Source organism: Fundulus heteroclitus, chromosome 20 (genome assembly GCF_011125445.2).
Source record: "Fundulus heteroclitus isolate FHET01 chromosome 20, MU-UCD_Fhet_4.1, whole genome shotgun sequence".
Classification (NCBI taxonomy): Eukaryota; Metazoa; Chordata; class Actinopteri; order Cyprinodontiformes; family Fundulidae; genus Fundulus; species Fundulus heteroclitus.
This window is the reverse complement of record NC_046380.1, coordinates 14,599,032-14,622,184: the sequence shown is the minus strand read 5'-3', so window position 1 is coordinate 14,622,184 and position 23,153 is coordinate 14,599,032.

Sequence of the window (23,153 nt, the reverse complement as noted above, 5' to 3'; positions counted from 1 at the left end):
CTATTGCTGCGCTCTACTTCAGGTAACTGCTGTGCACGCACCATTTATCATGCTTAAGTGAACGGTGCAAAGTTACTGTACTTTTTTTTGTCTTGCATCGTCAGGAGTTTCTATTTATTTTTTTGTGTCATTAATGTAGTTTATTCGGATTTTATATGATAGATCAACACAAGTTAGTTTATCATGGTGAATCAACCCAGAGGCTCGTGGTAACTTTAGTCTAACATCCCACACAGGTCAATGGATGCATCAACAGGACTATTATTTGTTGTGCATGTAACTTAACCAACCCTTTTAAAATATTTTCAAGAAGCAATCCATGGAAAGTCTTTGCAGTTTGCCACTGGCCATGTTTTGGAACAAAGCAAACATGTGGAAAAAGGTGCTCAGATCAGATGTTACCACAAGAAAACTGTTTGACCTTCATAAAAAAAATGCATGTGTGGAGCAAAACTACAACTGTACATTAATGTGAGTGCACAATCCCCAGTGTGAAACATAGTGGTGTTGGCATAATGTTGTGTAGATGCTGTTCTTAAGGAGGGACAGGAAAAGTGGTCAGAAGATGGGGTTATGGGTGGAGCTAAATATAGAGCAAACATTCAAGAAATTTTGTTTGGCACTGCAAAAGACTCCTTCAGAGATCCTAAACATGCAGGCAGAGCTGCAAAGGAGAGGTTTAGAGCAGAGCATTTTTATGTGTTTGAACGACCTAGTATTACTCCCCCCGTATTTGTCTGTAGGGATAAGGGGGCAAAATAATAAGTTTAGGAAATGAATAGCCAGGGACAAAAGTGTCAAAAGATGAAAAGGGTTTTTTTTATTGAAAAAAATCCAATAGTAAAGGAATAGTAGCCTCTGCTCTGTCTTCTCTAACCCCCAGTCGGTCGAGGCAGATGACCATTCACACTAAGTCTGGTTCTGCTGGAGGTTTTTGCTTCCCGTTAAAGGGGGGTTTTCCACTCCACTGTTGCTTCATGCTTGCTCAATATGAGGGATTGCTGCAAAGCCTTGGACAATACAGACGACTCTCCCTGTAGCTCTACTCTCTTTCATGAGGAGTGAACGCTGCTTGTCAAAGACTTGATGCAATCTGCTGGGTTTCCGTTGATAGGAATTGTTTGGCCAATCTGTATAATCTGTTTGAATTTGACTTTGTAAAGTGCCTTCAGATGACATGTGCTAAAACTCGTGCCCGTTCCTACTCCATTTTACCACGGGCCGTCTCACTCATCCGGTTCGATGATTTGGCAGCAAGAGAAGAGACAAATAATTAGAGGCAAAACACTTAAAACATACATATATTCATTACAATTTGGAATTCCAAGTTGGGAGACTCACTTACAAGTTTTATCAATGACGCGGATAGCCTATTTTATCCTGAAGTGCCTTCCAGGAATTGCAAGTTGTAGTCTCATCGTAAAAACCTAAAACATGTCTTTTTATCAACACACGGCCTCCTGAGGGGGTTGGGCTAACCCCCCTTTGGACACATTCAGTCTCCCGCACATATGTGCTTTCTGACACTTCACCCGTTAAATGTAAATTATAGCCCCGGCTTGTTTCTTGGGAGTCAACTAAAATAACATTCAGAGCCATGGGAAAGTTTTAAAAACCGTTAACTAATCTACAAAGCTCTCATATATTTCCCATTCTGTCCTGCACCTGGTGTATTAAGAGGTTAAAAAAACTCGAGGATCAGAATGTAAAAGAAGATTTTGGTTATGGATGGAGAAGCACAGAGGACCCGGTTAGTAACAGAGCAATCGATTTTTTCAACTTGATCTGCTGTGACCAGAGTTTGGTCCGTCGAAACCTGTTGTGATGATTGAACATATTATACATTAGCCTTGCTAGATAATGACAACAGCACTCTGTGGTGTAGAAGTTGTTACAGAGTGAAGAATATTCAAAGTTAAAAATAAAACTAGACAAAGCGCAGAGATGGAAGACAAAATTTAAGAGGAAGTTAATCTCTGCGGAAGAGGTTCCCAAAGTGAGGGTCGAGACTCCATCACAAGACATTACGTGAGGGCCGTGAGATGATCTGCTCTGGATTACCCTCCAGATTTCCGACATTGCAAAGTTAGAGCATATCCAAGTTTTAATATAGCAAATGTATGCCTTTGAGCATGGAAACGTTTTATCTTGTATATTTACGACTTTTCAACATTATAGAAAATTTTCTTCACTGCTAAACACAAGTTTTTTTTCTTTCAGATATGGGAATTAGATCTAAAAATTTCTGTTTTGTTTTTTTGTGTGGAAATGTAATGGCCATGGCCATTTGTAGAAATGACCAATAATTTATTTTCATTAACCTACAGGGGCCCTAGTCCTATCATTTTTTTCAATTATGAGAATAAAATTGTAATTGTAAGAGATGTCATAATATTACCAGAACAAAGTTGTAATATTAGGAGAATAAAGTCACATAGTCGTTTTGTAGTTTCAAAATCCTGATACTACTAATAATTTAATGCTGAGATGCTAGATTTTGTCAGGGTTTTGTTTACCGATGAACTCAGGACGCACACACGGAACTAAAAGTTTGAGTCTTTATTGAAAGAAGTATGCTGAGTGATGAGTGATGAAGACCGGAGGTTCAGGACTGCAGAAAGTCAGGGATGTAGATGATGGCAGGAGCTGACGGCCCGGAGACAGAGAGTCCACACTTGCTAGGTGCTGCTCGGCCAGCAGGCCTCATAGCACTCAGGTTAGCAGTTCATTGGAGACACCAAGGCACAGAGCTGAGCTTCACCAGGGCGGCTAGTCAGGTTAGCAGAACTTGAGAGACACCAGGGCACAGAGCAGAGCCTTTCCAGGATGGCTAGTCCAGTTAGCAGTTCTCTGGAGACACCAGGACACAGAGCAGAACCTCTCCAGGAACAAACAGTCTTTAGAGTGACTGACAGGACTAACCTTAACAACAGGAGCAAAACAAAGCTTCTAAGGCAAAACGGGGACTGGCATGGAGAGGTGTGGAATGATGACGGCCCAGTGCTGAACTGAAGGCAGAGGGAGGTTTAAATAGAGCACTTCACAGGTGGAACAAGGGTCTGGCTAATTGACTGGTAAATGATATCAGGTGTGACTGACTGCTGAGGAGGTGAAGTGAAAATTGACAGAAAATAACTGATGACTGAAAACTAACAATAAATAAAGTCAAACCTAACCCAAAAGAGATGAAAAAATTAAAATAACAGAAAAACAAAGCCAAACCAAAACTCAACCATGACAGATTTAGTATTTCATTATATTCTCATAAATTACTCAAGAAAGACTAAAGGGGGTTGTTTGTTTCTGGCACCGTTATGTTGGGGGTCACGGGGTGAAAAGTCTGGGAACCCATACTCTATGCCATGTGGAGTCAACTCTGTTTTTGTACAGCTGTGAGAGCATGAGAGAAAGAGCAAGATGCTTGCAGACACCAGGAAGGCTGAATGGAATACAGCAAAGTTGCTCTGATACTTTTGAACATTTCACTTGTGCTTTTTTTTTTTTAACATGTTAGAAAAGTTAGCAGCCTTTATGAAAATCATAGCTAAGGTAAGGCTCTGTATAGTGCCGGACATACACATGGAGGCTGCGTTCTCTTTGTCGTTGTTCTGAAACTTTGGTAAAACTCTTCAACAAGACTGCTTTCTTACAGTCCTGGGTGTTATATTTTCAAATTCTCATGAGCAAGTGTCCTCATCAACAGTCAACATTAGTCAAAGATGGCAACACTTTCTCTTGGTGTAAAGTTGGAAGACTTTTTTTTAACAGTTTTTGTTTTTTACTGTGGATAAAACTGAAATGCATATTAGACATGCTGACGATGCAATAAGCAATAATTCTTTCATTTAGATAGAAACACTAAAGAACTAATGGTCTCGTTTTTTAGATGGAATACAATATGACGTCACACACCATCTTTGTGTTGTTCACCAGTCTCTTGTTTAAGTGAATAGCTGCCACTCAGGACTTAGCCCCTCCCTGCCCATAAAATGCCACCGTCAGTGCAGCGTAGGAACAAAATGGCAGAGAGCACACCCAGCTGATCAGAAACATTCTCTTACTAACAGCATTGTAAAGTTAGGAGTTACTTTCTTCTTCACCAGACATGTTCGTCCTAAAGGTGATGCTGTTTTGCTGTGTATCTATCCCTTAAAAATGTACTGTACTATTAGGATGAGAAGGGGAGGGGAGAAGGGGGGGGGGGGGGTTGCAGCTGGAGTGGAAGTAGAGTCGTGGCTTGTCACACATCTTGTTTTGGTCTACAGACAATGCTTAACACCCCAGCTAGTGATGACATTTCGCTTATTGCTCCTTTAAGCTTCATTGTTTGGCCGTGAATATTGCTTATTGTGATGATATGGGCAGCGCTGAAAAACTATGTCTGCCTCTCTAAAAGCACGACAAAGAACATCCATATGACGCTGCTCAGTTTCCACTGCCTGCATCACTTGAGATGTGCATCCATTTTACCCCACCTTTAACTTGTGTTTACTGTATTAAAGTCGTCTAAATGTTTGGAAGTGATTTATGCTAACGCTGCCGTCATACTGCTATCTTATGAGTCCCCCCAAAGTTGTTTTACCTGATGCTTGTCGGTAGAAAGAATGCTATTTCTGTGTACCACATGTCAAAGCTAATGGGTGTAATTTTTCACCCAGCGAGGATAGGGAGATTGATGAGGGCTGATGGGGAAGGAAAGGTGCTCAACAAAAGAGGTTTGAAGGAAAATGAGATGCATTAAGACGAGAGAGGTGAGAGAAAATGTCGATATGCACTCCCCCATTCACTCATCAGTCTTTCTTATTGTTCTCCTGAGCAGATTGCAAACCGAGTGTTTCAAAGAGACAAAATGTAGTATTTAAATGCATTTCCCATTGGTGATAATGCTAAGAGGAAGGGTGGCTTTAATGAGATTTTCTTCTTATGAATTGATTCAGCACAGCGAGGCTGTCTGGAGTCCTGACCCCATCCTTTCTTTGGTTTCCTGCAACCTTCATTAGAGAAGACAAGATTTACCTTTTGGTAAAGTGTTTTTACTGTTCTTTAGTCTCTATAGGTGACTTTAAGGCTCCTCTGTAATCTGCACAATGAGTTTTCTCCAGAACGTTTCACAGCCTAAAATGTACCAGTCTAGATGGAGAGGCTGCTTTGTGCATGTAGCTTGATTTGTAGAGGCTGTGGACAATATTCAACCTGTTGGTTACAATCTGACGCTTTTAGGAATGTTGATGCTACTTTGAAACATAAAAGTGGTCTAAATGTTCTGGCAGGTCAGTGAAATCTCGTCATGGACTATGTATTACCTGATGGCCCTTGACTAATTTAACAAGATAATATACCATCAAATATTATCAAATATAGTCCACCTGCTGCCGGTGGTCAGCCCCACTTCTGTCAGTTTACCCCAGGGCAGTTGTGGCTACAATGTAGCTCATCACCATCAGTGGGGGAAAGAATGTGTGTGTGACTGAATGAATGCAAAGGAACAGGCCATTTACCATTTTATGGACCTTCATGTTGGAAAAGAAAGGGGGCATTTCCAAACTGATCCCACAAAGTTGGGAGCAGGAATTGTCCAACATATCTTGGTATGCTAAAGCATTTAGATTTCCCACACCAGAACTCCCCTCCACCAAACTTTACACTTGACACAATGCAGTCAGACAAGTACCATTTTCCTGACAAACGGCAAACCCAGACTTGTCCATCAAATTGCCAGATGGAGAAACACAATTAGTCACCACAGAGAACGCACCTCCACTGCTCTGGAGTGGATTTGCGGCATCCTTCACGCCACTCCATCCGACGCCTTGCATTGCACTTGGCGATGTATGGCTTGGATGCAGCTGCTCAGCCATGTAAACCCGTTCCATAAAGTTCTCTACATACTGTTCTTGAGCTAACCTGAAGGCCACACGAAGCTTGAAGGTCTGCAGCGACCGACTCTGCAGAAAGTTGCTGACCTCTGAGCACTATGCGCCTCAGCATCCACTGCCCCCACACACTGACGTGGGCGAACACTTTGTGGCTGAGGTGCTGGTGTTGCTATTGCTCGCAAACTGACAGGGGAACATTTAGGAGAGAAGAAATTTCACGACTGGTCTTGTTGCACAGGTGGCTTCCTATCACAGTACCATGCTGGCGACCCGTTCTTTCATAAATGTATACAGCTGTGGTTTTGATTATTCGGATGGGTAAGTGAATACATTTGGCAATATAGTGTGTGTATATACATACATATACATACATACATATATAGCCTATATATATATATATATATATATATATATATATATATATATATATATATATATATATATATATATATATATATATATATATATATATCACCCCCTGGATTTCATGTCACACTGCATTACATTACACAAGTAACATTTCTTTAATTTTCCAAAGTTCACCAACGCATCTGAAAGTTTACAAAGGTTGGTCACATTTTTCAGAAGCCCGTTGAAAACTTTAAAAATACACATTTCTGCCTGTGTCATCGTTCTTATACATATCTTCCATCCATCCACACGTGAGTAAATACACAACTATCTGCCTTTTGTGGAAGCATTACACAATACTCCTCAAGTCCACCTCTTGACCCATCACAAATGTGCTCAGAGGTTCTATAAATTTTAAACAAGTTTTTTCTGTCGTTGGAAGAGACCACAGAGTAATTGGAGTCACCCGTCTTCAGACACATCTGAGGAATACATCAGGCTTCTCCAAACCGGGTCTGTGTGCTTGGACAAATAAAGAGTGACCCAAACATGTGAACCAACCAGGACATCCTCCAAATAATACATGGCTCTGATACCGATGTCTGGTGAGATAAACCCTTTTTTGGTTTTCAGTTTCAAGCTTAAACAAACATATTTCTATCAGATGATTTCCATCTTATTTGATGTGAAGCATGCAGGAGTCCAGAAGGAATTTCAAATCCCGAAAGTAAAGCAGAGAGGTGGGAGTATTCTATGAGTCTCCATATCTGCTGTTTCGCACTTGTAGGTTGATAGTATTGTGACAGCCTTTACCATGAGTTTCAGGAATTACATTGAAGAGAATTTAATAATTTTATCATTGCTAAGGCCTCACATATACTCCGTTAGGTGGTGTAAAAGTTTGTATCCTGGAATCTGAAGTCTGAATGACTGAGCCTCTTACTAAAATCAAAACTGGATGGATTAAAATGCAGGATTTTAATTAAAGAGATGGTTGTTATTTTATCCCGCGCCAGTGTCCTTCAAATACACCTCTGTGCTTAGACTTTCCCTTGATAACATTTGAATTGTAAAAAAGACACCAAGTCACCACAGAAACTGTGTGCAGCACAATTCGACTAATCAGCAGATGAAATGTTTGCAACACCATGAGCTCCACAGAGATTTTTTTCCCCATTCTAGATAACTCCTGGACAAGAATTATACAAAGCAGAAGTTAAGTGGAGTGTACAACATCTGTGGGGAATTATCCATCTGCAAATGATCTCGCTTCAGTTTTTAAAGTCAGTGAAGATGTAAAAAAAGTCATAGTTAGACTGTGACCATTGTCAGTTATAATTTTTCTGAGCAGAAGGTGGAGGAGAAAGTTGTTTTTTAAAAACAGATGCATGTAAGCTAATAGCCATGTGTGACTGTGAGCATGAAAAACATCCCAATCTGTTAAAAAATGGATTAAAAAAAATACCAGCCACCAGTAGTGACAAATTGTTTCAAACGTGTGCACAGATGCACATGTTTTACATCTGAACTGGCACATGCACAGAGATAACCAGAACCAGTGTTTTAATAACGTGGGGGACGGGGTTTGCTAAGTTGGAAAGTAGTGCATTTTAAATCCCGACACTGTAAGCACTCGCTGCGTTCCTCACCACTGAGGTTTGGATGATGGTCGCAACTTTGTGTGCCCAAAACACAGTCCCGTGAGTTGTGCAATTGCTTTGATGCATTTTTCAAAAGAACTGTGACATGAATACCAAAAACACATTGCCCCCCCCCCCCCCTCCCACTTTCATCCAGGCGCAGCACACATCTTCATCGTTTCTCTTTTGTCACTTTTTCTCTGCTGGGCCTGATTTCTTGCAACGATATTTTAGGTTCTGTGAAACCCAAATACTGTCCATGCAAATCCACAAATGACAGAACAAAGCTCCTGCTGCTGATGATCTGCTTGGTGTTGTAGCTCAGCTCTTTTTGTTTTCATTCAGCCTCTCTGATCCTTATCTTTATGTCTTCGTGTGACGTTTAATTTAGATTGACAAAATGATACCCAGATCATTTTTCCAGACCTGTCTTCACCTTTAATTTGACCTTTGACCTGTACAACTCAATTGAAAATCAAATTTAAATCAGTGAGGGGAAAAATATATAGTAAATAAATAAGTTAAATAAGGTGTTCCCACAAGTGATACGGCTGTCAATTACCAACTGTATTCAAACTCATGTTAGATAGTAGCACTCCTGCAATAATTAACAAAATCTGATTACCCCCCCCCCTCCCAAAAAAAATGTGTTCCCTTAGTTTAGTAAGCCTTTCTTGTCATTTTCCAAACAACATTTAACAGCAAAAGATATGGCAAGCAGAACTTCCAAGGCATTTGAATATCACACTGGAAAAATGTATCAGTCAGGAGAAGATTACAAAGAATTTGCAGAGCATTAAATATATGATGCAACTGGATCTCCTTCCAAAATACATTAAAAGTGAAAAGGAAAATACTCATAGAGGCTTTTGGTGCAAAAACAACACTGCCATCTCACCACACCGGTAGAGAAGTAAGGTGGTGGCAGCATCATCATTTTGAGCTAGTTTTTCACAGCTGGAACTGGGGCTTTAGTCAAGGTGGAGGGAATTATAATTTTTTTAACATATCAATCAATGATGACACAACACTTTTAGTCCTTGCTAGAAAGCTGAAAATGAAAAGGGATCTAATCTTTCAGCAGGACAACAACACCTCAAATCTATACATCCAAATTAGCCAAAGCCACAGAATGCATTCAAGAATAGTGGACAAATATTGTCAAGATAAATTTTGCTATGGTGACCACCCCTCTCATTCGGAATACAATTTCATTCCGATTTAGCTTAACCCGATCGTCATGTTCTGATTGGCCTGTTTACGTAACGTATTTTTATTATGATCAGCCTTTTATTCAGATTACTTTTGTCCATGTATGTAACTACTGAGCTTGATACACTGAGCAGCTCCACGTGCTCAGTCACAAGGAACCACAGCGTCAATTCAATTCAATTATCTATAAAGTGCCAATTCACAACACATGTCATCTCAAGGCGCTTTCCAAAGTCAAATTCAATCAAATACAGATTGGTCAGATGCAATCTGCTGAGTTTCCTTAGAAAGGAAACTCAGAACCAGAACCAGTGTGAACGGTTATCTGCCTCGACCGACTGGAGGTTAGAGAAGACAGAGCAGAGACACAAAAAGCACAGAAGCACACATTGATCCAGGAATCCTTTCTATGTTATGTGGTAATACTGGATGATCTGTCTCCCATGGATGATGTCACAGCTAACAGAAAGCCAGACCAAGTGTACCTACTATGAAGAGAATAAAGACAGAGAACAAAAAGTTAAATGTTGAAATAAAAACAAACTATGCAAATTGGAGAACAGTGAGAGAACTCAGCAGAGTGAGAGAAATAGACACTGATGTCCCTAATACTCAGTCGCTCTCTGTGCCGCGCTCACAGGAGTGCCTGCTGGAAAAGAAACAGCTCTCGCCTTAACTCTCTAGATTCATATTTGGGCTCGAACATACAAGGTTAGGTGCCATTTGAAGCTATTTCTGCACACATATTTTACTGACTTCGTGAAAAAGGCTGACTGACTGACTGACAGCTTAGAATAAAACGGGACAGTGTGTTTACACACTATTATGTAGCCTGTATCAATTATGAATGCCCCAAAGTGTTATACTAAGAATACAGCACATTTTACATGAAAATGTCTGTATATTTTTTGTTTGAATTTAACTGTGTGCAGACTCGTGCAACATTATTTTAGTGTTTCCCCCCTATAAAATAGCAAATTTTCAATTGGGATTAACAGGATTATTACTCACATTAAAGAAGTAAAACGTTCTGAAATGATTTATCTTAGTGTGTTTTTTCGATTACAAAAACCTGCCATTAGAGACAGGGATGTCTAAACTTTTATATCATTGTATGCAGGCTAGAAATGACTTGGATTACAGCACTTGGATATGTGGTTTAGAGTAATTAATCTCCAATTACTGGTGTACAGCTTCACTACAACACTGAAGAACAGACAATACAATTTAGTTGCCAAAAAAGAGACTAGAATAAAACTTAAAGGAGCAACAAGCCAAATATCATTATTTTAGATGGAAAGTACTAAAAAATAGTTTTGTGAAGATCTAAAGGTATATCTTTAGATGAAGTATGGTTAAACGTCACACACCATCTCTCTGTGTTCTCCAGTCTCTTGTTAAGATAGAAGGGCCGGCACGTGAACAGCTGCCCATTGGTTCAAAACGTTCTCTTACTAACAGCATTATAAATTTTCTTACTTCTTCACTTGATATGTTCCTCTGAAATGTGATGCTGTTTAGCTGTGTTTTTATCCTTTGCAAATAGGCTCATATGAGCGGATGGGTGGGAAGGGTAAAATGGGTGCCGAGTGCTGGAGTAGAGATAGAGAGAGGCGTGGCTTGACAAAGAACAGGATTTAAGGATAATCTAAAAAAACTAGTATAAACATAATATGCCAAGACTAAAATGAACATACATGAACAACAAAACATACTAACAACAAAAACACAAATGAAAAAGAAATCCCAAACTCCTGGAGACTGTGACATATTACATCTTAATTGTGTAGATGATTAACAAAGTAAGTGACTGGTTGTGTCCAAAGCATTTTATTGCATACATTGTTTTATCAATAAAGGTGTTTTACAGGCTTGCTTCATTCAGATTAACAAGGTTTGCCGAAATTAAATGAATTTAATAGGAAACAATGATAATGCATCGAGATCTGAAACCAATTCAGCAACAAGCTAGAAAGACATTATAAAAGCTGGAAAGGGGCACAACTGAATTAGGCCTACTCTTTTAATAGTTTGTCAAATTATTAATAACAGCGTATTTTTTCATAGATATTGATCAGCTCTTGTATAATAAAGACATTAGCCTTATAAATGATATTGAAATATGCAACCTGTAGCCCCTGGAGTATGAAACACAAACGGATCAGTTCACTAAAACGTTAACTACTTTCATACAACATTTTTTAATAGTATCTAATTACAAAAATAGTCATACAGAGTTTAAGCGTCAAAATGAATATCTTAAGCTAATCATTTCCATATTCCAACAGACCGCCCTCGCCCTCCCAAACACCTGAAAGCTTTAAACATCCTTGAACAGACTGCTTTACAGCTATGAATGAAAAACTATTTATCTTATACAGTTTTATAGTGAAACAAAAGACAAGCACAATTATCAGTTACAGGAAAAGTTGTTATTTTTCTCTGAAACTCGTCAGAGCACCTTATCTAATCCCCCCAAAGAGTAAATTAGGAGACAGAGCTCGCAGGATTGTGTTTGATCAGGTCACCCTTTTCAGGAGTGAAGAAGGCTGAGTCATTTGGATGTGACACTTTATGACTTTTTAGGCTTTTGTGAGAGGCAGTCCAACTGCAAAGGTGAGCTCATCAAATTTAAATATGGGATTTGCAAAAACATTATAGGTTGTTCTGTCACAGCATTTTTTTCATTGATAAAAATGTTATATGCTTGATTTACTTATTTAGCAAATATAATCACGGAGTACCATCCAGGTGCTATTGATTTAACCAAAAGCATCTTAGTGTGTGTACATACTGACACCGCTTAATTAATATGTTCCTATTATTCTGCTTAATGTGTTCACAGTAACATTTGAAGCAGCTTAGCTATGATAAATGAACATGGTTAAATATGGAAAGACATCACAGCTTATAAAAATAACGCCAAATGAATCTAATCACACTTTCGGAGAAGATGTATTTGCACCTTTTTACAATTTGTTTGCAATATCAGCTCCAATGTGTGTTTAACACGTGCTTCGGGTGTATTAAAGCGAAGCAAAAACACATTAAAAGGTGATAGGTGGAACGGCAAAATCAGCCGAACCATTAAAACATCTTTTTTTTTTTTTTATATCCGTCACCCTCTTTGAAAAACTTTCCTTTACAGAGACACTGTGGAAGGTACCAACGATCAAAGCTGTGTTCTTATTTGTGAGTATGTGATCATTGGACAAAAACAAACATATTCTACAGCCGATTCTGCATGAGACTTTTTTTTAATCAGAGAAAAATCCTCCAGCAGCATTATAGATTGACTGGAGTGTCATAAATTCTGCCAAATAGCCTAATATCATAATATTATACGCAACGTCATATCTGAATGTGAGAGGAATAATAGCCTTTCCTCCTTCTGTCTGCAGGTCTTGATGAAAACCTAATTTTATTGCCACAATCATAATGGAATTATCTCCAGGTGTGAGGAGGGCATTTAATGAAATCATTACAAAGGATTACTTGCTCTTTTTCATGGGCTTATTAAAAGAGCCTTTGTGATTGGAGGCAGAGTGTGAGAGGCTGGATTTTTTTCACCCCACACTCCACTCTAACTGATTGCATGTTTGTCAGGCTTGTGGCTGCACAATTTGTGGCATAAAAGCCTGCAGGGAGTCATAAGATCTGATTGGGAATATTGGGGGGAAAAAGAAGAAGGAAAGAGAAAAAAAAACGTATTGGTTCCTGTTGTACTGATGTTGGAGCGCAGGACTCTAATTTTCTAATTATCATCTCTTCAAAGAACCATTTTTCCTACTAAATTTTTATCTCCCATATCTCTTTAGGACGGTGGAGCTTCTTTTTGTCTCGCGTGTTTCCTGTCTCCATTCTTTCTGTTCTACTTCCTCTTCCTGTCTCTGACCTTTTTCATTCACTTACTTCCCATTTTTCTCTGTCTACCTTTTCAAGCGCATCTACTTTTTTTTTTATTAACAACCATGTTACTTCATCCGTCTCAGTATTGAACTGTGTTTAACCTCCTCCGTAAATCCTTTTCCTACTTTGCCGGAGGGGCAGAGACATACACTATGGATGTTAAGTTTAATGAGCAGCGCGGCCACATCACCGCAGTATTATTGTCCATAATTCTTTTGGATTGAATCTTGAAGTGTAAAATCAATGTATGCTTGCCCCTTTGCTCACTTCTGGTTGATATTTCTTTATGTGACAAAGCAACTTTGTTTCTCCCCTCATCAACTTGTGGTGGCCGAAAGATCGGACACAAATCAATGTTTGATGGTGAATCTATCCTCATTTTGATCACCGTCACTGCTGATGTGAAACCCAATAAACCTCTGCTTTATTAATCCCATAGGGAAAACTGGCTATTGCATTTTGTTAGTGAATACAAGGAGAATGTTTTTTAGCATTCACGTCGCCGTCAGTCTCCTCAGCTTTCTTAAACTGCTTTCATTGCACACACTGAGGCTGGGGCCTGGGAGGCCTTCTTCCTTTCAGTGTGTTTTGTTTCAGATGAGGCAGAACAGCTGTCACAGTTCCCCCTCTGATATAGCAGGGGAAGTAGTCCTATAGAGTTGGTGATTAGGTGTGAAGGGGTGGGGGGGGGGGGGGGGGGGGTTGACATGAGCAGTTCTCCTTTAAGATGCTGTCACACTGTTTCCTGCCATTTCCTATACGCTGCCATATTAAAAAACATGTATGGCTCAGATCAAAAGGGGAGTAAACGGAAAAGGATTTGGCAGAACATCAAGCCATGTCATGTCTTAGAAGTACACTCATATCCAATAACTTAAGGGTATTTTTTTCTGATGAGGCTACATATTAAAAGTAGTGTTTCAAACTAACAACCTCAATGAACCAATAAACAAAATTCCCTTCTTTTAGATGTAAAGAACCAAAAAATAGTGATGTGAAGAACTAAAGGTATCTTTCTTGATGGAATATGCTATGAGGCACCTCACCATCTCTCTGTGTTGTTCGCCACAGTGTATGCTGCCACTCAGGGATTAGCCCCTCCCTGCCCATAAAATGCCACCGTCAGAGCAGTGTAGCGCAGGAGAAAAATGGCAGAGAGCACGTCCGGCGGATCAGAACGTTGTTTTGCTAACAGCATTGTAAAGTTATAAAGTTACTTACTTCTTCACCTGACATGTTCCTCCAAAAGGTGATGCTGTTTTGCTGTGTATTTATTCTCTGAAAATATGTGCATACGAGGCGAAGGGCAAGAGAAAGGGGGGCCTGGTTGCAGCTGGAGTGGAGATAGAGAGAGTTGGGGCTCGTCGGATATCTTGTTTTGGTGCATAGACAATGCTCGACAGCGCAACAAGGGGTGAAGTTTCACTTATTGCTCCTTTAAAGAGGGCATTAAACATCCTTTTAATTCAGACCATTAAAAAAGTGCTTTTTAATGGTCTGATGTAATAATTTAATCTCAAATGTCCTGTTTTCATTAGCTGTAAGCAAAAAAAACCTCATAAAGAAACAGAAATAAAGGCTTGAAGAAAACAGTATGAGTAATTAATCTATATAATGTGCTTCACTTACTGAATGGAGTTACATGAACCTTTCAGAATGGAGCATGTGTGTTGGAATAATACTATACTTTTGCTGAAGTGTCACCACCTCTTAATTTATTTATTTTTGATACATATTTAGAGATAACATGGCCATCTATGAATGAAATTCAATTATCTGAGTCCCTCCAAATTGGCTAAACAACTATTTTCCAACCCTGTTTACATGACAAGGTTTTCTGGTGAAAACAGAACAGTTTGGTTGCGTTTGGACTGTTCATTTTAGTGACAACGCAAAATGTTTTTTCTTACAACGGCACAAAATGGGCTCCAGTGACACAATGTCTGTGCTTTAACCATCCCACTCTTCTGAATTTGCGACACTGCTGGAGAGCTCGAATGCAGAGTTTCAAAGAAAATAGCACCACTAGTGGCACAGCCTGGAAACTACACCATTTTCATGTTTCTACTGCTGCCGTGTAAATGGAGATTGTTGATTAGAACGTTGTCATGTAAACATGTTAATAGAAATGGAACAAAAGTCTCGTTTTCAGTGGATCGTCATCATGTAAACAGGGCCTCAGAAAACAGGGCAAGCTTTGAGCTTCACTTCCAGTTTTAGAATCCGGCATGCCAGTGGGGGTGGATATCATCAGTGCAGATTGCATAATGTACCCTGAGATTAAATAAAGTTATCAGACCATTGCTGCAACATTTGAGTCACAGCTTTGTTACTTCCTTTGTAGTTGCACATGTGGAGTATACGTGGAGTGTGAGAGCCACAGTGCTCATGTAGAAGACGTTTCTTTCCCTACATTTCCAAAAAGCCATGGTGTTCTGGTTTATCAGGAGATCTAACTGTTCATGCTTCATTGTCAAATGCACAGTCAGAGTGTTATTTTATTCTACAGCATCATGTCTTCCAATGTCATCTAAACAAAACTCAGATCTGCCATGATTTGATCGACGGTGCTGCTTTCATGTTCTGATTCCATGATGTCAGCTTCACTTATCTAAAGATACACTGCCTCAGGGAGGTGTTTAATGAAAAGGGCTTTAATCTATGTTTTTAGGAGAACTACATTCATTATGATACCTTCCTGTAAACATCCTAGGTTTCCTCTTTAGTCCAGTCTTTTTCAGGGTTCTGTCATTGTCCATTATCCTCCAAATCAGGACTTCATCTGTTTGTGTATCATATGTGATTTTTCTCCAACACTCAATTTTATTTTATTTTGTGTGGGCAATCAACTTTGATATTCATTGTTTAAAAGTATGTTACAACAATATATAATAATATATTTATTCATCGTGTTGTGCAAAATCAGAATGAAGTGGAAATAAAAATTGGGATTAATTTCAGTAATGAAAGCAATTTCAGTGGAAGATGTGTGCAGTACTTTGTGTATTTAAATGTTTTTTTTTTTTATTTTGATATTAACATTAGCAATATAATTAATTGTGCTTATGATATGGGAGTGGTCACCCAGTGGTCAGCGCAGAGTGCTTGCGCTCTGAGAAGGCTCCCGTCCAAACCCTGCAGAAAGCCATTACGGTCCCCGAGTGCTGTAAAGTTGCCTGCTGCTCCCAAAGGGATGGCTTAAATGCACAATACAAATTTTGTTGGAATGTATAATTACAATGATAAATAAACATTTCTTTCTTACAGCGGCCAAATATAAAACTGAGACAGTCGACTACATGAGGCCTATACTATTACACGTACGTGACTAACCTTTAGTCACTGGATAATAAGGCAGCCAGCATATGTTCCTAGTGCATTCAGACTAATAGTTGCTTTGTCCTTGCCGTCAGCTCCTCAGCAGCCCTTAGGTGCCTTTTTTCAGGACCTCGTGGCTCTTGTGCTGTTGTGGTAAGCCAAAAGTCCTGCAGAACATGCCACCCATGTATGGTAATATTGTTTGAAGCACACCCTTACTTTAAACCCCTTCACCTTTCAAAAAAAAAAAGCAAGAAGAACTTTTCTAACCCGGCTCTTTCAGCACAGATAAATGTACACGCTTTATTTGCCATGATTGTTTTAATACTGTAACGTGGACTGAGCCAGCAAATAACTGGAGCTAACCTCGACTGACAGTCTGCTGCCAACACCTCCCGTTCACTCACAGCAATGTGAAGGAAAAATTATTCTATTTTTGTTGGAAAGTTGAGGAAATTAAAATATGTACTCAAAGAGGTTATGAGTCGAACAAGATTGTGTTATGCTCGACAACATCAATTATAGTGACTATACACAACAGCCTAACTCCAAATCTTCTGTCTGGATGGATTTTTTTTTTTTTTGTCTTTTTTACTAAAATCCAGGTATGCATTGTCCTGATCACTATCATTATACCTGCATTTCCATCTTTTCTTTTTCTGCAACACTAAGACTTGTTTTTGGAAGCGTGTTATTTGTAAGGTAAATGCACAAGTTCAAAGTGTGATACTTCTTTGTTTGCAACCGTATCAGACAGGAAACCTTCCAGTCTCTAAACCTGGCATGTCAGAAAGTCAGTAAGCAGCATGACGAGTCAGCATACGGCCAAACAAGAGAATGATTAAAAAAAAGGGCCCTGTCCATCACGAGCCATAACATTATTAACACCATTACGTCTGCAGCCGGCGTTTCTCCTGCCTCCCGTCCTTCCAGCAGCCATTTCATATTTTACCCTCTGATTAAAGCATAATAAAGCAGCAGTCACCAAGTTACATGCAGCTTCATCTCATTATAAACATCAGAATAACAAAAGGCAACCCAATCATTGATTAAAGTTATTACACTTGAAAATTAACAATAAATAATGAAAAGCTCTGCAAGACACACACAAAAAAAGAAATAAAATAAAATATGGATGACAAAATCTGTTATATGAGCATCCTATGAGACGAAATTAAATTCAGTTCAATTCAATGAAGGATGGCAGGTGGAGTCATTTGGGTTTTGTGCAAAGCTTCTTTATTCTTTAATGGCGTTTATACTTTGATATCATATGATGTGATTACGTCTGTAATTTTGTTCATCTTTTTAAACCACAGTCATATTCAATAAATTAGAACATCATCAAAAAATCAATTTGTTTCAGAAGAAAAAGCAACTTCAGGCAAAAATACATTTTGTAAACATTTTTTTTTCCCCCAGAGGATGGCAATAGTAGTCCCTCATCAAGCCCTACAAATCTTGTTCACAGCTGTTGTCAAACTGAGATGAATGACTCTGCCTAACTACTCAGGAACAATGTTTAAAACAGAAAATGAATCCAAGTCTTGAATAAACGTATTAAGCAGTTGCCTGGTGCCTGTTCAGCACTTATTCCACTTAGCTGGAGAGCGGAGGGGAAGGAGTGGGGTTGAGGAGCAGCGAGTGGCAAGAAATCAGACACTCAGCAGCTCCACAATACCCCATTAGTCTTCATTTTCAGCAGGACATGCAACAGGGCCCTTATGTCTTAAAGAACAAACTAAAATTTATTGGGCTGGCTAGTTTGAGCTAATTGAAAGAAATTGTCTGTCTGTTTGTCTTCCATTAGGTTTACAGCGTGTAGTGAGTCAGGGCGGGTTGATAATTCAGGACCTAAGCTTATTGCCCTTTGCTCATCACCCCAGCCAGGTTTCATGTTAATGGTTTGATCCATGAGCGCCCTCCGCTGAGCAGACAGTCTGAGCTGTGGGAATGATTCAAGGAGGAATTGTTTAGAAAGGATTTATGAGTTGTTCGCTATGAAGTGTTTTGAGAGACAAACACACTGCAATTGATGACGGTGGTTCAGTAATTGTTTAGCACTGAGCGTCCGTACTTGTTTTCTCCCAGAGCATGAACAGTGATTATGAATGATTATCTTTTATACAACAAACCAGGACCTGCCCATAATGATGATTTGGGATAGCTAATCTTAGCAGAAGTTCTTAGTACATTTAAACTTAGTACATTTCTCATATTATCATTGGGTTCAAGTTTTGGGAGGGATATTGTCATCTTAAAAGACAGATCCTTGCTGAAGAGCTGAGGGGTTCAGTCTTCACAATACAGATCTATCTGGTAAATTGAACCGGGGTTATTTCTTCATATGTTTTAGTGACTCGATGCACTAATTGAAACATATTGCGAAGAGGAATGTGAAACAGACTGATGTTTTCAAACCTTTAAAGGAGCAATATAAAGAAATTTACGTAAAATTAACCAAAATCATTCTCATTTGTCACTCAGAATGGAAGTAACATTCCCTTCTCCATCAACAATGTCTTAGTCAGGTTTTTTTATCCTTTCAAAATTAGAGATAGAGCTATGTCAGTGCAGAGTGTAGCCCGTGCACTTCCTGGTTCCTGAGCCAATCATATTAAAGTTCCCAGGGTTCCCAAAACAGAGTGCAGCATTTGGTATTTTCTTGGCAAAACAGCAGCAGCCTGCAAACATGGAAGCCAGTAAGAAAAGTGGACCAGAAATAGAACAGAATACAACATCATATACCAATCCTGTGTAAGTAAAAATTCAGTGGAGTCGTTGGGAAGTGTATAGGTGTGAAACTGCGTAGGCCCTTTTTGGATCACTGCGACTCTGTGGGCAAGCTGTTTACTCACCAATAACTACTTACTTTAACTGAATAAACTTCATTTTTCATCTTGAATTTAACTGTGCAACGTCTTCATGGGGGGAGGCGGGGGACACTATTATTTTTTTGTGTTGTTCTGATTTAAAACACTAGGTGTAATCATTACGTATTACTCCTTTAATTCTGTTAATTTTGATGTTTTTTCGTTGTTGTTGCTTATAGTGAATGAAAATATTCATTTTCATGAGAGGTTCTCAGCACAAGGTTGAGCTTGTTCCTACTGTAGTTAGTGTTTGACTCCTCTGTAAAAAGGGGTCAAACACGTGTCACCAGTCCTGTTGTTTGTGTTCCTAGAAAGGATCTGAAGGTATAATTTTGTCTGGTTTAGGAATCTTAGGGTCTTATTTATCCTTTTTGCAAATGATGTGGCTCTTTTGATGTACATGGCATGCACTCATTCATAACTGAGTGTAATGCAGCCATGATCAGCTGGGAGTCTACGCCTCTAACTTTGGTTCTTAACCTGAAAAAGTTGGATTGCTCCTTCTTTGTCAGTGAGGACCATTTTCGTCTTGAGTAGAAATTTTTGAAATCTTGGTGCCCTGCTCATGAGTGACTGAATGGAGCAGGAGGTGGATAGAGAGATTTGGGCCTCATGATGTACTGCAGTGCTGGTCTGGTCTATGAGGGTGAAATAAGATTTTTGACAAAAAAAGTAATCTTTTAGATTTACTGGTGAGTCTACTTTGGGTCATGGCTTAAATGTACTTGTTCTGCAGGGTTGCTTGGCTCAGACTTATGTATTAGGTGAGTAGTTGTGTCATCCCGCAGCCTCTTCACATTCAAAAGAGCCAACCCAGATGGTTTGGGCATCTGATCAGGAGGCCTCCTGGGGTCCTTCCTTCGTAGGTTTTTCAGTCATTTCTCACTGGAAAAGGACCCCAGAGTAGATCCAGAACCCACTGGAGGGACTCGAGATATTCCTTCCTTGGGGTCCATCAACCTGAGCTGGAGAGTTGTTTAATTCATGATTTTTTTCTTTTAAAAACATTTCTGAGGAAGACACAGTGATCTTGTAGTTTGCTCAGATTACATTGTCTTTTCTTTCTTGTAAGCTGAAACAGTATTTGTGACAAACAAAAAAGTACCTAACCTAATTTATCACTGGTTTTGAAGATTTATTTTACAATACATGTGCAGATCCAACAGCAGTAACATACGTTTACAGTTGTATACTATGTGTAAACAAAAATAATAGTAAAATGATTCCCTCATACATGCTTGAATAGTAGAAGAGTGTTGTATTTGTTTGTTTTTTTTAGTGTTTTTTTTTTTTGGAGTAGGTGGTGGGGTGGTGGTGGTGGGTGCAGTGCAGTAATTTTATGAAAATCATATTTAAGAAAGGTAAGGGGAAGACAAACTATAAACCACAGAGTTGAAACATGATTTATCTCCAAGACAGTATACAGCTATGGGAAATAAAAATGTATATAAATTGTATGTTTCAAGGATTCTTGTGGGTGTACTTAATGTGTCACAAACTGTCCCAAGTAGCTTGGTGTTTGTTTACAGCTAATGGCATGGTTAAATATGTAGTATTGTATTTCTACACCGAGGGTAAGATTTAAGTCCTTTTAAAACCCGATGAAGATCTGGATCACTGATATGTTGAAACACGAGATCTTAAGAGAGATGACTTTGTTTTTATTGTGAATCTATTCCCAATTTGATAAAACAAGTATATGCATGTAAATAATGTACTTTTGTAAAATAACAATCATTGTTCTTGTTAAATGAAAGACCAATAAAGATTTGGTCAGTTGTCACCATATGTTAATAGATCATCAGCACACACACACACACACACACACACACAATGCCCGTCTTAACTAGAGGCAACCCCAGTAAAGATGTTTTTTTAAATTAGGTTAATCTTTTTGTAGCGGCAGCATTGTCTCATACTGAAGACGTTGAGTGCATTTGTTCAGTGGGCGGAAGGAAACCCATGTAAAGAAATAATAATTTGTTTAACAGTCGCTTGTATAATTTTAAAAAAAGTGAATCTGAGTGTTCAGGAAATTTTAATTGGCAGTCAGTGATTTTCTGGCTCCCCTGGGTATTAATATAATAAGTCACAGAGCCTCGAAACAATTAGCCATTCTTAACAAAAGAAAAACAAAAGCATGCTCAGAAAATAGCTACTTGCTTAAATTGCTATTATGTACAGTGAAAAAATAATCAAATAAGTGAAAAACTGGAACCGTGGCAAACGTTGTAGTTTAGCCTCAGAACAAAAGCAAATTGAATTCAGAAACACATACCATATTTTGTCAGACTATAAGTCGGATCAGTCAAATAATGCGTCATAAAGATGAAAAAAACATATATAAGTTGCACCGGACTACAAGCATTTATTTCCCACAATCCAAGACTAAAACTGACATTTGATCACGTAAACCAACTTATTAAATTACACAGCTGCATTCACAACCAGCTGAATAGCATGGAACATCCCTAGGAGGTTGAATGGGGTAAATTAGCAACACCAACCAGCAAGATTTTTAGCAGCGTAGTTCAGAGTAATGGCTCGTTATGCTGAAAGTTGTCAAACTTACACTGAAATTTCACTGTGAGCGCTAAGCTAACAGTACGACACGGATGTTTGAGAGCAACATTAAACTCATATGCATCAGCGAAGTTATAACATCCCCGGACAACAGACCTTTAAGCTAGCGCTAGCTGATATTAGCTTCATGGACAGCCCAATAACAGGGTTCTGTCGCAGTCTGAGCTCTCCCTTCGAGCTGCACCGTGCAACGCTCCGCTGCGTGAATGCATACTGAAACAGTGAAACAACATACAAACATGTTTTCAGTATTTGTTGTCTAAGTTAATGTTTCAATACATTTTTAAGTAGTACAGGCGCAGGATACAGTTTTCACAAGCCTAGCGAGTTCTCTTGCGGCTATAGATGGTAATGTTTACTCTTTGGTTCATGTTGGTCAGTAGGAATTACTATTAAATTTGATAGATAAGTCGCACCGGACTATAAGTCGCAGGATCGGCCAAATTATGAAAAAAGGTGTGACTTATAGACCGAAAAAATATGGTAATTAATTAAATGGAAAATGATCATAGGGATAGTGTTAAATAAGCTTAATTAATAAGAAGTGGCTTTAGGACAAAAGTCAAAGAGTTTAAGTCAGATGGAGAATTTTGTTGACAACGTTGAAAAGGTGAGAGCCGGTAAGGCGCCCTGGAAACCTGACCCACTGACACCAGTTCTGCCAGGACCAATGTGCCACACGATTGTGAGAAGCTTGTGGAAGAATAAAAAACAAATTTTAAATCACGAAGATTTTCTTTTTGGCATTACACAAAGAGAAATCATTTTAGTTAACCTAACTGAGCTAAAACAGTAAAGGTTTAGTCTGTAAATTCAGCAATTTGGAAAACATTATGAACAATTCGATTAAAGCTTTTTCAGAAAGGGGGGAGAATCAGACCATCACTACATGTCTTAGCAGTCTTCATCTGCTGACCTGAGGTCAGTCATTAGGAGGCTTGGACTGTTTGACAAGTGACAGACTGCTGGGTTTCAGTTAAATTTGGAGACATGATAAACACCTGTCAAAAACCCTTTTTAACAACTTGCACCTGCTGCCTCCTGTCTGTTGCAGCTGACTAGATCAACTCCCCTGCTCTCCCTCAGCTCCGCTCTAATTACCAACATTTAACAGCGGATATTCCAAAAATCTCGAGAAGCAAAGAGGATTTGTGGAGGCAGAGCACAGACACTAAAACACGCGCAAAAATAATAAGAAGAAACGCTCGCATGTCTGGTGAGGAAACTGACTGGCGCTGGTGTTTAAAATAATAAGATGCAGCTGTTGATCGTAGCGACTGTCTCCAGGTTTACTTCCCTGTGGCCTCGATGGCAGCAGAGGAACCGTGATGAAGGCAGACAGCTGACAGGTGCTCCAGGATGCTGCTGCCATCAGGTGCATCTGCTAAACT